The sequence below is a fragment of the Nycticebus coucang genome, chromosome X, assembly GCF_027406575.1.
Source record: "Nycticebus coucang isolate mNycCou1 chromosome X, mNycCou1.pri, whole genome shotgun sequence".
Classification (NCBI taxonomy): domain Eukaryota; kingdom Metazoa; phylum Chordata; class Mammalia; order Primates; family Lorisidae; genus Nycticebus; species Nycticebus coucang.
This window is the reverse complement of record NC_069804.1, coordinates 83,916,841-83,929,158: the sequence shown is the minus strand read 5'-3', so window position 1 is coordinate 83,929,158 and position 12,318 is coordinate 83,916,841.

Here is a 12,318-nt window from a genome sequence, read left to right as displayed (position 1 = left end):
CTTGTAAAATTATAAAGGGTTAAATGTGCAAGCACTGCACAGCCATTTTCTCCAGGGCAGGGCTCATCCCCACTTTGATACTCTGGGGCAGACGCAAAAAGGGGCAAAACTTGCATCAGGTGGGACCAGGCTCCCGGATACCTGATTTCTAGGGCTGTGCTGCCAGAAAGTAATAAGCACAGAAGAGCCAGGGGCTACAAAGTGGTACGCTGGTAATTGTGGCTAAATCCAGACTAGTGTAGGGGCTGAAGAGGCCACTCTCCTCAGGGATTCTTCCCCAAGCATTGGAAGGACACTTCCTTTTGTTTGGCTGGGAGGCTTCTTGGGTTGGTCAGAGGATTCTTTGACAACCCAGGAATGCAGGGTGGGATTGATTAAGATGCTGGACATTTATTCTTTCCCACAGATGGGTAACATTCTTTCTCTAAGAGAACACCCAGGTAACATGTTCTCTTGCCAAGAGAACTTTCATCAGGTGGGACTAGGCTCCCAGTTACCTGATTTTTTGGCCTGTGCTGCTGAACACCCTGCTGGACTATGTTGGTACATGTTTGATCCCCAAATGCTGAAAAAAGAATGTATAGTTTTCTTCTGCACCCAGGCCTGGCCTCAGTATCAACTCTTCAATGGTGAACAATGGCCACCAAAGGATACTCTAAATTATGGTAAATAAGAGAAGAAAATGTCTAAATTATCCATGTACAAGCTTTCCTTTTCCTCAGGGACAGCCCCCAACTGTGTAAAACCTGTCAGATAGATTCATTTCTCCTGGCTGTAGTAACTTCCCCAAGTGGTCAGAGATCCTTGAAAGAGAGGCCATCATCACCAAATTCAAACCCGCCATCTACTTTTCCCACACTTTCCTCCATGCATTTAGAAAACTCCAGGAAGGAGGCTGACCATAACCTTCTTTATGTCTCTTGGTTAAAACTGCAGGTGGTGAAAGGGAACATGCGCAAGTGTTCACTCCATTTTCTCTGGCAAATTTAAAACAAATCAAGGTTGATTTAGGCAAGTTTTCTGATGACCCCGATAGGCATACAGATGTTCTCCAAGGGTTAGGACAAAGCTGTGACCTCTCTTGGAGAGATGTAATGCTACCATTGGATCAAAAAAAATTTTTTTGAGACAGAGCCTCAAGCTGTGCCCCTGGTTAGAGTGCCGTGGCATCACAGCTCACAGCAACCTCCAACTCCTGGGCTCAAGTGATTCTCTGGCTTCCGCCTCCCAGATAGCTGGGACTACAGGCACCCACCACAATGCCCTGCTATTTTTTTATTTTTGGTTGTAGCTGTCATTGTTGTTTGGTGGCCCAGGCTAGATGTGAACCAGCCAGCTCAGGTGTATGTGGCTGGCGCCTTAGCCACTTGAGCCACAGGTGCCGAGCCAAAATTTAACTTTTAATGAGAAAAATGAAGTCTTAGATGAAGCTAGAAATTGGGGTGATTTGTGGTTCATGTCCAGTATGTCTCCTGAAGAAAGTGTAAGATACCCCATGACAAGACAGGCAGTTCACTTTGAGGATCCCGAATGGTACCCTTAGAAACATGGTGACTGGTGGCATAAAATTTTTTTAACATGTATCCTGGAAGGTATACATCAGTCCAAGAAAAAAACCTATGAACTATTCTAAGTTGTTCACTATTTACCAGGAACAAAATGAGAATCACTCAGCCTTTCTTGAGTGGCTTAGGTAGGCGATGAGAAAACACCCAGTTAACTCCCAACTTCTTAGAGGGCCAAATTATTTTAAAAGATAAATTTAGGCTTGGCACCTGTGGCTTAAGCGGCTAAGATGCCAGCCACATACACTTGAGCTGGTGGGTTTGAATCTAGCCCAACCTCACCAAACAACAATGATGGCTGCAACCAAATGGCGGGGCATTTTGGCAGGCATCTGTGGTCCCAGCTACTTGGGAGACAGAGGTAGGAAAATCGCTTGAGCCCAGGAGTTGGAGGTTTCTGTGAGCTGTGATACCATGGCACTCTAACCAGGGTAATAGCTTGAGGCTCTGTCTCAAAAATAAATAATATAATATAATATAATATAATACAAATTTATCACTCAGGCATCCCCAGACGTTTGAAGAAAGCTCCAGAAATTAGCTATAGGCCCAGATCATAACCTGGAGAATCTTCTTAAAATGGCCACTGTGGTCTTTTATAACACAGATCAGGAAAAAGAGGAGGAAAAAAGAGAAGGGACAGAAAAACAATGACAACTCTAATAATGGCACTCCAAAAAATAAGAACCCTTCAGGGGCAGAGGGAAGCCAGAGGAGCTAAGGACAAGTGCTTCCAATGTGGTTAGACTGGCCACTTCAGGAAAAGTTACTCCCAGCAGCACCACCTGTTGGGCAAGCCACCAGGCCCTGTCCACAGTGCAAGGGTGATCATTGGAGGGTAGCCTGTCCCTATAAGTGAAGGCCTCCAGGGACAGTGATCCCATCCATGCCCAAACTGGACTGAGGGTTCCCAGGGAAGATTCTCATAGCTCTAGCTTGTGTCATCACCCCTCAAGAGCCCTGGGTCTGCCTCATAGTGGATGTCCAGGAAACAGAATTTCTTCTGGATGCTAGAGCAACTGTTTCTGTACTCTCCTCTAACCCTGGTCTTTTGTTCCCCAAATCTGTAACTATACAGGGAGTGTCTGGAAAGCTGGTTACCAAATTTTTCTCTCAGCCTTTAAGCTGCAATTGGGATTGCTGGCTGTTCTCTCATGCCTTCCTAATCATGCCTGAAAGTCCTACCCCCATTTTGGGGAGGGACATACTAACTAAAGGGGAAACAACCATTTATATGAATATGGGACAGGAAACTATACTATACTTTCCCTTATTAGAGACAGAAATTAACCCAGAAGTATGGGCTATTGAGGGACAGGTGGAAAGAGCAAAATATGCTCAACCAATCCAAATTAAGTTAAAGAATCCCACCATCTACCCAATCAAAAACAATACTCTGATGACTCACCAAATGGGATTCTGGGATGGTGGGAGAGCTTTCAGGTGCGGGACACAGTGACATTTTCTTTCCACTGCTCTGTGGGAACAGCAATAAGCTGCCAGCTGGACATGAATTATAAATACATCTGCTTGCTAAGTAAAGAAAAATTGAGAGCGGGTAGAGGAGAAAGGAGTGGTTTTAAGAGCACAGGCATCACTGCCCTGGACACTGAATTGGTTTTCCAGGACAGCAGCGCACTTGCGTGCAGCCACACTGAGCAGGGAATTTCTGGAACTGAGAGACTGACCACGCCCGGCCTTCAACTGGGAGGTCTCAAATGCCAAGAGGCTCCCGTCCAGAAGGAGAGTTAAAGGACAGAAAGTTAGCAAGTAACCTGGTGGATTTGAGCTACACCAAGAGAGAAGGTTGAAGAACGCACATCAACCCTGCTGAGGCGAGCTGCAACCCCAAGGATACAAACAAAAGGTACAAAATGCATCACCAAGTAGACGGGAGTCCCCTCCCCCATGAGAATGGCTAGGAGTGCCCCACAAACAAACGAGCAGAGTTCACAGGTCCTCCCACTACAGTCCATGGGAGAGACCATCTAAAAACTAGACCTACCTCCCGTACTAGGGTGCCAAGGCATTCTCCTGCCAGGCATAAAACTGTATAAAACTGTATATATTCTCTACCTGCAACTCTGAGCTCCCAGCACTCCCCTCCACTCTCACTCTGAGGTCTGGAGGCCTGTCCCCAGGAGTCCAGATAATTGGGTGATTTCTCGAGGGGTGTGGACAGTGCCTAAACTGCAGCTGGTCAGAGCTGATTCGGCAGCATGGGAGTGAGGAGAGGAAGGTCGGCTGAGATGGAACCACACCAGAGCAGTGGTGCCCCGAGGCACAGAGCAGCAGCCATCTTTTAGCAACAATAGGGCTCACTCCCAGATATTCTGAAGCCACACCCCCTGTCTCCCTGGGCAACCAGTGGAGGCCGAGCATCTACTCAGGTGGCAACCACCACGGAACAGATCTGGGACGGAAACCCAGGAGCCATGACTAAAGGGTTTGCCTGAGGCGGTACCGGCCTGGGTGGAGCACAGGGACTAGAAATGCACTCGCAGACCTGGGAAGTTCCCAAGGCAGGGCTGACACAGAGGACTGCTTGACTGAGCCTAAGACGCACCCGGCCCTCAGGGGATCATCAGCCTATAGACGAAGACAGGAGGCAAGAACTGACAGGTAAATGAATACAAACCTGCAGGAGCAAAGACAGGGCCTGAGGCGCAGGCTTTGGGAATACAAAACAGCTTCTCTTCTGCAGGGTAATTTAGCAGGGACAGAAATAAATTCCCACAAATTAATTCTGTTCTGTTCTGTCAGTAACATCAATCAGGGGTGAGGCTGGAACTGAGGGAACAACCCCCAGCCTCCATCAGGCGCACAAGGTTGTCAGGCCTCACCTCCCCCTGCTAGATAGAAGCAGAGCGCAGTGGTATGGCTGAGCAGAAATAGATTTCCTTGTGATTCAGGCAGGTGCAAACCCCTGGAGTATCTATTCAATACAGGCAACTGAGTCAAAGCCCTGCAGGACTATCAGTGACTGGGTGTGACAGAGGTGCAAGGTGGGGAAGAAGGCATTAACCTTCCCAGACTGTCTATTTGGTGGGTGGCTCCTCCTGACTCCACGCAGCACTGGAGCAAACCATATCAGAGTAGTCACCAGACCCCTGTGATCCAGTTGCCAGAGACCTTTTAAACTCTCCCACCTGAGACAGGTGCTGACTGAGACAATTGATTTGGACCGTTTGAACTGAGCCAATCACCCGAGGACTATTCAGGTGGTGCCCTGGGTGTGTGGTTGTAGGAAGGTTTGATTTTCCTTTTCCAAATGTTGCCTGTAGGGGACGGGGTGACTTAATTGCTGGTATTTCTCCATACCTGAGACTTCAACCCAGAGTAACTGTTTTACTGAAAACAAGACAGAACCACTTTGCCCCACCACACCAAACAGGGCCCCAGTTTCTCAGGCCATAGCACTTTATGGGTCCTCGACAAAGCTCCAGGGGAAAAAAATCAAACAGTGTAAAACAATCCTGGGGCAAAATCAGTGATAAAACTCTAGTAACATGAATAACCAAAATAGATCAACCACCCCCAAGGAAAGATATGGCAGATGTAACAGAAGAACCCATTCATAAACATCTAGCCGAGATATCAGGAATCGAATTCAGAATTTGGATTGCAAAAAAGATTAATGAAAAGGACGAAAATTTGGAATTAGAAATTCGAGCAGCAATTCAAAAGTCGGAATAAGAAATTCAATGAGAAATTCAAAAGTTGTCTCAAGAATTTAACGAATTTAAAGACAAAATCACCAAAGATTTTGACACACTGAAGCAACAATTTGCAGCCATCAAAGATCTGAAAAATACAGTAGAATCCCTCAGTAACAGAGTGGAGCAAGCAGAAGAAAGCATCTCTGACACTGAAGACAAAGCTTTTGAATGCTCCCAAACTCTAAAGAGGAAGAGAAATGGAGAGCAAAAACGGATCATTCTCCCAAAGGGCTCTGGGATAATTCGAAGAAGGCTAATATCCGCATCATTGGAATCCCTGAAACTGATGAAGTGGTCTCACTGGGAACAAAGGTTCTTCATGAAATTATGAAAGAGAATTTTCCAGACACGCCAAGAGATTCTGAAATTCAGATAGCAGACACTTTCAGAACCCAATACGACTCAATGCCAATAAGATATCCCCCAGGCATATCATAATTAACTTCACTAAAGTTAATATGAAGGAGAAAATTCTGAAAGCAGCCAGACGGAAGAAATCCATTACCTACAAAGGGAAGAATATTAGAATGACTGCAGAGCCCTCTGCTGAAATTTTCAACCCAGAAGAGGGTGCTCATCGACTTTTAATCTCCTAAAGCAAAATAACTTTCAACCCCGGATCCTGTATCCAGTTAAATTGAGTTTCATTTATGATGGAGAAATTAAATACTTTAATGACATTTATATGTTGAAGAAATTTGCCATACCCAAACCAGCTCTTCAGGATATTCTCAGACCTATCTTCCATAATGACCAGCCCAATCCTCTACCACAAAAGTAAACTCACTCCAAAAAATTTGAAACTTTTGATCAAACTCTAACTTCCACAGTGGCAAAAGGATTAAAAATGTCCACTGGACTTTTGAAAAACACGATACCCAAAATTTTACCAGACTTATCAATATTCTCCATTAAAGTTAACGGCTTAAACTGTCCTCTAAAGAGGCACAGGTTACCTGACGGGATACAAAAACTCAGGCCAGATATTTGCTGCATACAAGAGTCACATCTTACCTTAAAAGACAAATATAGACTCAGGGTGAAAGGATGGTCATCCATATTTCTAGAAAATGGTAATCAGAAAAAAAGAAGGTGTTGCAATTATATTTGCAGATACAATAGGCTTAAACCAACAAAAGTAAGGAAGGATAAAAATGGTCACTTCATATTTGTTAAGGGTAATACTCAATATGATGAGATGTTAATTATTAATATCTATGCACCCAAGCAGATTGCACCTGAATTTATAAGAGAAACTCTAACAGACACGAGCAACTTGATTTCCTCCAGCTCTATAATACTTGGAGATTTTAACACTCCTTTGACAGTGATGGATCGATCCTCCAATAAGAAGCTGAGCAAAGAAATGTTAGATTTAAACCTAACCATCCAAAATTTCGATTTAGCAGACATCTACAGAACATTTCATCCCAACAAAATTGAATACACGTACTTCTCATCAGCCCACAGAACATACTCCAAAATCAATCACATCTTAGGTCACAAGTCTAACCTCAGTAAATTTAAAGGAATAGAAATTATTCCTTGCATCTTATCAGACCACCATGGAATAAAAGTTGAGCTCAGAAAAAACAGGAATCTGCATACTCATACAAAAACATGGAAGTTAAATAACCTTATGGTGAATGATAGCTGGGTCAGAGATGAGATTAAGAAGAAAATTGCCAAATCTTTGGAACAAAACGACAATGAAGACACGAACAAGCAGAACCCCGCAAAGGCAGTCCTAACAGGGAAATTTATAGCACTGCAAGCCTTCCTCAAGAGAACAGAAAGAGAAGAATTTAACAACTTAATGGGACATCTCAAGCAACTGGAAAAGGAAGAACATTCCAACCCCAAACCCAGTAGAAGAAAAGAAATAACCAAAATCAGAGCAGAATTAAATGAAATTGAAAACAAAGGAATTATACAACAGATCAATAAATCAAAAAGTTTGTTTTTTGAAAAGGTCAATAAAACAGACAAAACTTTGGCTAACCTAACCAGGAAAAAAAAGTAAAATCTCTAATCTCATCAATCAAAAATGACAAAGACGAAATAACAACAGACTCTTGAGAAATTCAAAAAATCCTTAATGAATACTACAAGAAACTTTATTCTCCGAAATATGAAAATCTGAAGGAAATTGATCAATACTTGGAAGCATGTCGCCTTCCAAGACGTAGCCAGAATCAAGTGGAAATGTTGAACAGGCTCATATCAAGCTCTGAAATAGCATCAACCATACAAAACCTCCCTAAAAAAAAAGCCCAGGACCAGATGGCTCCACGTGAGAATTCTACCAAACCTTTAAAGAGGAATTAGTACCTATATTACTCAACTTGTTCCAAAATGTAGAAAAACTAGGAAGACTACCCAACACATTCTATGAAGCAAACATCACCCTGATCCCCAAACCAGGAAAAGATCCAACAAGAAAAGAAAATTATACAGTGCTCCAGTGGCAAAATCAGTTAGTGCATGGTATTAATTAAAAGAAAATTATAGACCAATATCACTAATGAATATAGATGCAAAAATATTCAACAAGATCCTAACAAACAGAATCCAGCAACACATCAAACAAATTATGCATCATGACCCAGTCGGTTTTATCCCAGGGTCTCAAGGCTGGTTCAATATCTGTAAATCTATAAGTATAATTCAGCACATAAGCAACTTAAAAAACAAAGACTATATGATTCTCTCAATTGATGCAGAAAAAGCTTTTGATAGAATGCATCCCTTCGTGATCAGAACACTTAAGAAAATTGGTATAGAAGGGACATTTCTTAAACTGATAGAGGCCATCTACAGCAAACCCAGAGCCAATATCGTATTGAATGGCGTTAAATTGAAATCATTTCCACTCATATCAGAAACCAGACAAGGCTGCCCATTGTCTCCATTGCTTTTTAACATTGTAACAGAAGTTTTAGCCACCACAATTAGGGAAGAAAAGGCGATCAAGGCATCCATATAGGATCAGAAGAGATCAAACTTTCGCTCTTCACAAATGACATGATTGTATATCTGAAAAACACTAGGGATTCTACTACAAAACTCTTAGAAGTGATCAAGGAATAAAGCAGCATCTCAGGTTACAAAATAAACATTCATAAATCGTTAGCCTTTATACATACCAAGAATAGTCAAGCTGAAAAAATAGTTAAGGACTCTATTCCATTCACCATCGTGCCAAAGAAGGTAAAATATTTGGGAGTTTATCTAACAAAGGACGTGAAAGATCTCTATAAAGAGAACTGTGAAACTCTAAGAAAAGAAATAGCCGAAAATGTTAACAAATGGAAAAACATACCATGCTCATGGCTGGGAAGAATCAACATTGTTAAAATGTCCATACTATCCAAAGCAATATACAATTTTAATACAATCTCTATTAAAGCTCCACTGTCATACATTAATGATCTTGAAAAAATAATACTTCGTTTTATATGGAATCAGAAAAAAACTCGAATAGCCAAGACATTACTCAAAAATAAAAACAAAGCAGGAGGAATCATGCTACCAGACCTCAGAATATACTACAAATTGATAGTGATCAAAACAGCATGGTACTGGCACAAAAACAGAGAAGTAGATGTCTGGAACAGAATAGAGAACCAAGAGATAAATCCAGCTACTTACTATTATTTGATCTTTGACAAGCTAATTAAAAACATTCAGTGGGTAGCCGGGCGTTGTGGCGGGCGCCTGTAGTCCCAGCTGCTCGGGAGGCTGAGGCAAGAGAATCGCTTAAGCCCAAGAGTTAGAGGTTGCTGTGAGCCGTGTGACGCCACAGCACTCTACCGAGGGCGGTACAGCGAGACTCTGTCTCTACAAAAAAAAAAAAAAAAAAAAAAAACATTCAGTGGGGAAAAGATTCCCTATTTAATAAATGGTGCTGGGTGAACTGGCTGGCAACCTGTGAAGACTGAAACTGGACCCACACCTTTCACCAATGACTAAGATAGATTCTCACTGGATTAAAGATTTAAACTTAAGGCATGAAACTATAAAAATACTAGAAGTAAGTGCAAGGAAAACACTTGAAAGAATCATCCTGGGTGAATATTTTATGAGGACCCCCCCCGGGCTATTGAAGCAGCTTCAAAAATACACTACTGGGACCTGATCAAACTAAAAAGATTCTGCACAGCCAAAAACACAGTAAGTAAAGCAAGCAGACAGCCGTCAGAATGGGAGAAGATGTTTGCAGGTTGTGTCTCTGATAAAGGTTTAATAACCAGAATTCACAGAGAACTCAAATGTATAAGCAAGAAAAGAACAAGTGATCCCATCGCAGGCTGGGCAAGGGACTTAAAGAGAAACTTCTCTGAAGAAGACAGGCGCACAGCCTACAGACACATGAAAAAATGCTCATCATCTTTAATCATCAGAGAAATGCAAATCAAAACTACTTTGAGATATCATCTAACTCCAGTGAGACTAGCCTACATCACAAAATCCCAAGACCAGAGATGTTGGCGTGGATGTGGAGAAAAGGGAACACTTTTGCACTGCTGGTGGGAATGCAAATTAATACATTCCTTTGGAAAGATGTTTGGAGAACACTTAGAGATCTAAAAATAGATCTGCCATTCAATCCTATAATTCCTGTAATAGGCATATACCCAGAAGACCAAAAATCACATCATAACAAAGAACCAGAATCTTTATTGCAGCCCAATTCATAATTGCTAAGTCGTGGAAAAAGCCCAAGTGCCCATCGATCCACGAATGGATTAATAAATTGTGGTATATGTACACCATGGAATATTATGTAGCCGTAAAGAAAGATGGAGACTTTACCTCTTTCATGTTTACATGGATGGAGCTGGAACATATTCTTCTTAGTAAAGTATCTCAAGAATGGAAGAAAAAGTGTCCAATGGGCGGCACCTGTGGCTCAGTGAGTAGGGCGCCAGCCCCATATGCTGAGGGTGGCGGGTTCAAACCCAGCCCCGGCCAAACTGCAACCAAAAAATAGCTGGGCGTTGTGGCGGGCGCCTGTAGTCCCAGCTGCTCGGGAGGCTGAGGCAAGAGAATCGCGTAAGCCCAAGAGTTAAGAGGTTGCTGTGAGCTGTGTGACGCCACGGCACTCTACCCGAGGGCGGTACAGTGAGACTCTGTCTCTACAAAAAAAAAAAAAAAAAGAAAGAAAAGAAAAAGTGTTCAATGTACTCAGCCCTACTGTGAAACTAATTTATGGCTTTCACATGAAAGCTATAACCCAGTTATAACCTAAGAATATGGGGAAAGGGAGGGGAGGGGGGGTGTTGGGTGGAGGGAGGATGATTGGTGGGATTACACCTGCGGTGCATCTTACAAGGGTATATGTGAAACTTAGTAAGTGCAGAATGTAAATGTCTTAACACAATAACTAAGAAAATGCCAGGAAGGCTATGTTAACCAGTGTGATGAAAATGTGTCAAACGGTCTATAAAACCAGTGTGTTGTGCCCCATGATCGCATTAATGTACGCAGCTATGGTTTAATAAAAAATAAAACAATATCCTCTAAAATCAGACAGTAAGAATGAGCTAATACCCATAATACAGAATCTAAAGTATCAAATTATTTATACCTTGCAATAGTCCATGTAACACTCCTATTCTAGGAGTGCCAAAGGCAAGCGGAACTTGGAACATAGTACAAAACCTCTGCATTATAAATGAAGCAGTCATTCCTCTCTATCTTGTAGTTTCCAATCTGTATACTTTATTGTCTCATATCCCTGAAAAGGCTACCTATTTCACAGTCCTCGACTTAAAAGATGCCTTTTTTTGCATTCCACTTCACAAAAATTCCCAATACCTTTTTGCTTTTGAAGACTCCTCTGACTCCAACACCCAACTCAGATGGATTGTGTTACCCCATGGCTTTAGGGGTAGCTCTCACTTGTTTGAACAAGCCTCAGCCCAAGACTTGAGTCATTTCTCATATCCTACAGCGACTCTTATTCAGTATGTAGATGGCATTCTTTTGGGAGCATCAGATGCAGAGGAATGCCACAAAGCTACCCAAGCTCTATTAAAATTTCTAGCTGATTGTGGGTATAAAGTTTACAAGACTAAAGCCCAATTATGTGTGCCTGAAGTTTAGTATTTGGGTCTCCAACTTTCACAGGGAAAGAGAGCCTTGGGCAAAGAAAGAATAGAACCAATATTGGCTCACCCTAAACCTTGAACTCTCAGACAGCTTCGAGTCTTCTTAGCAATATAGGCTTTTGCATACTCTGGATTCCTGGAAACAGTGAAATAGTTAGACCACTCTATTCTTTAATTTAAAAATGCTCAAAAAGAGGGCCTGGTCACTCTAGACTATGAACCAAAAGCAAATAAGGCATTCCAACAGTTGAAAACTGCTCTTTTGAAGGCCCCTGGTTAAAGTGTTCCTACTAGACAACAATTTAATCTGTATATTATAGACTGAACTGGAATTTCCCTTAGGAGTCTTAACCCAACACTGGGGTCCAGTTTTACAACCTGTAGCTTATCTTAGTAAAGAAATTGACACTGTGGCCAAGGGGTGGGCACACTGTCTATGGGTTGTAGCAGCCTTAGCCCTCTTAACCTCAGAAGCAACTAAGCTAAGTTTAGGAAGATATCTAATTGTTTACACTTCTCATGACCTTACTGGAATTTTAAATTCAAAAAGCAATCTTTGGCTGTCAGATAATCACTTTCTTAAGTATCAGGCCTTATTACTAGAAGAACCAGTGCTACAATCACACACCTGTGCTACTTTGAATCCTGCCACTTTCCTGCCTGAATCCAACAAGGAAATAGGGCATGATTGCCAACAAATTATAGCACAGACCTATGCAGCTAGAGAAGACTTACAAGAAACCCCCTACCTAATCCTGACATGGTTTTGTATACAGATGGAAGTTCTTTCATAGAAGAAGGAACTGACAAAGCAGGCTATGCTGTAGTTACTCAGTATGCTGTAATTGAGAGTGGGTCTCTCCCTTCAGGAACCAGTGCACAATTAGCTGAGTTAATAGTCTTAACCCATGCTTAAGAAAT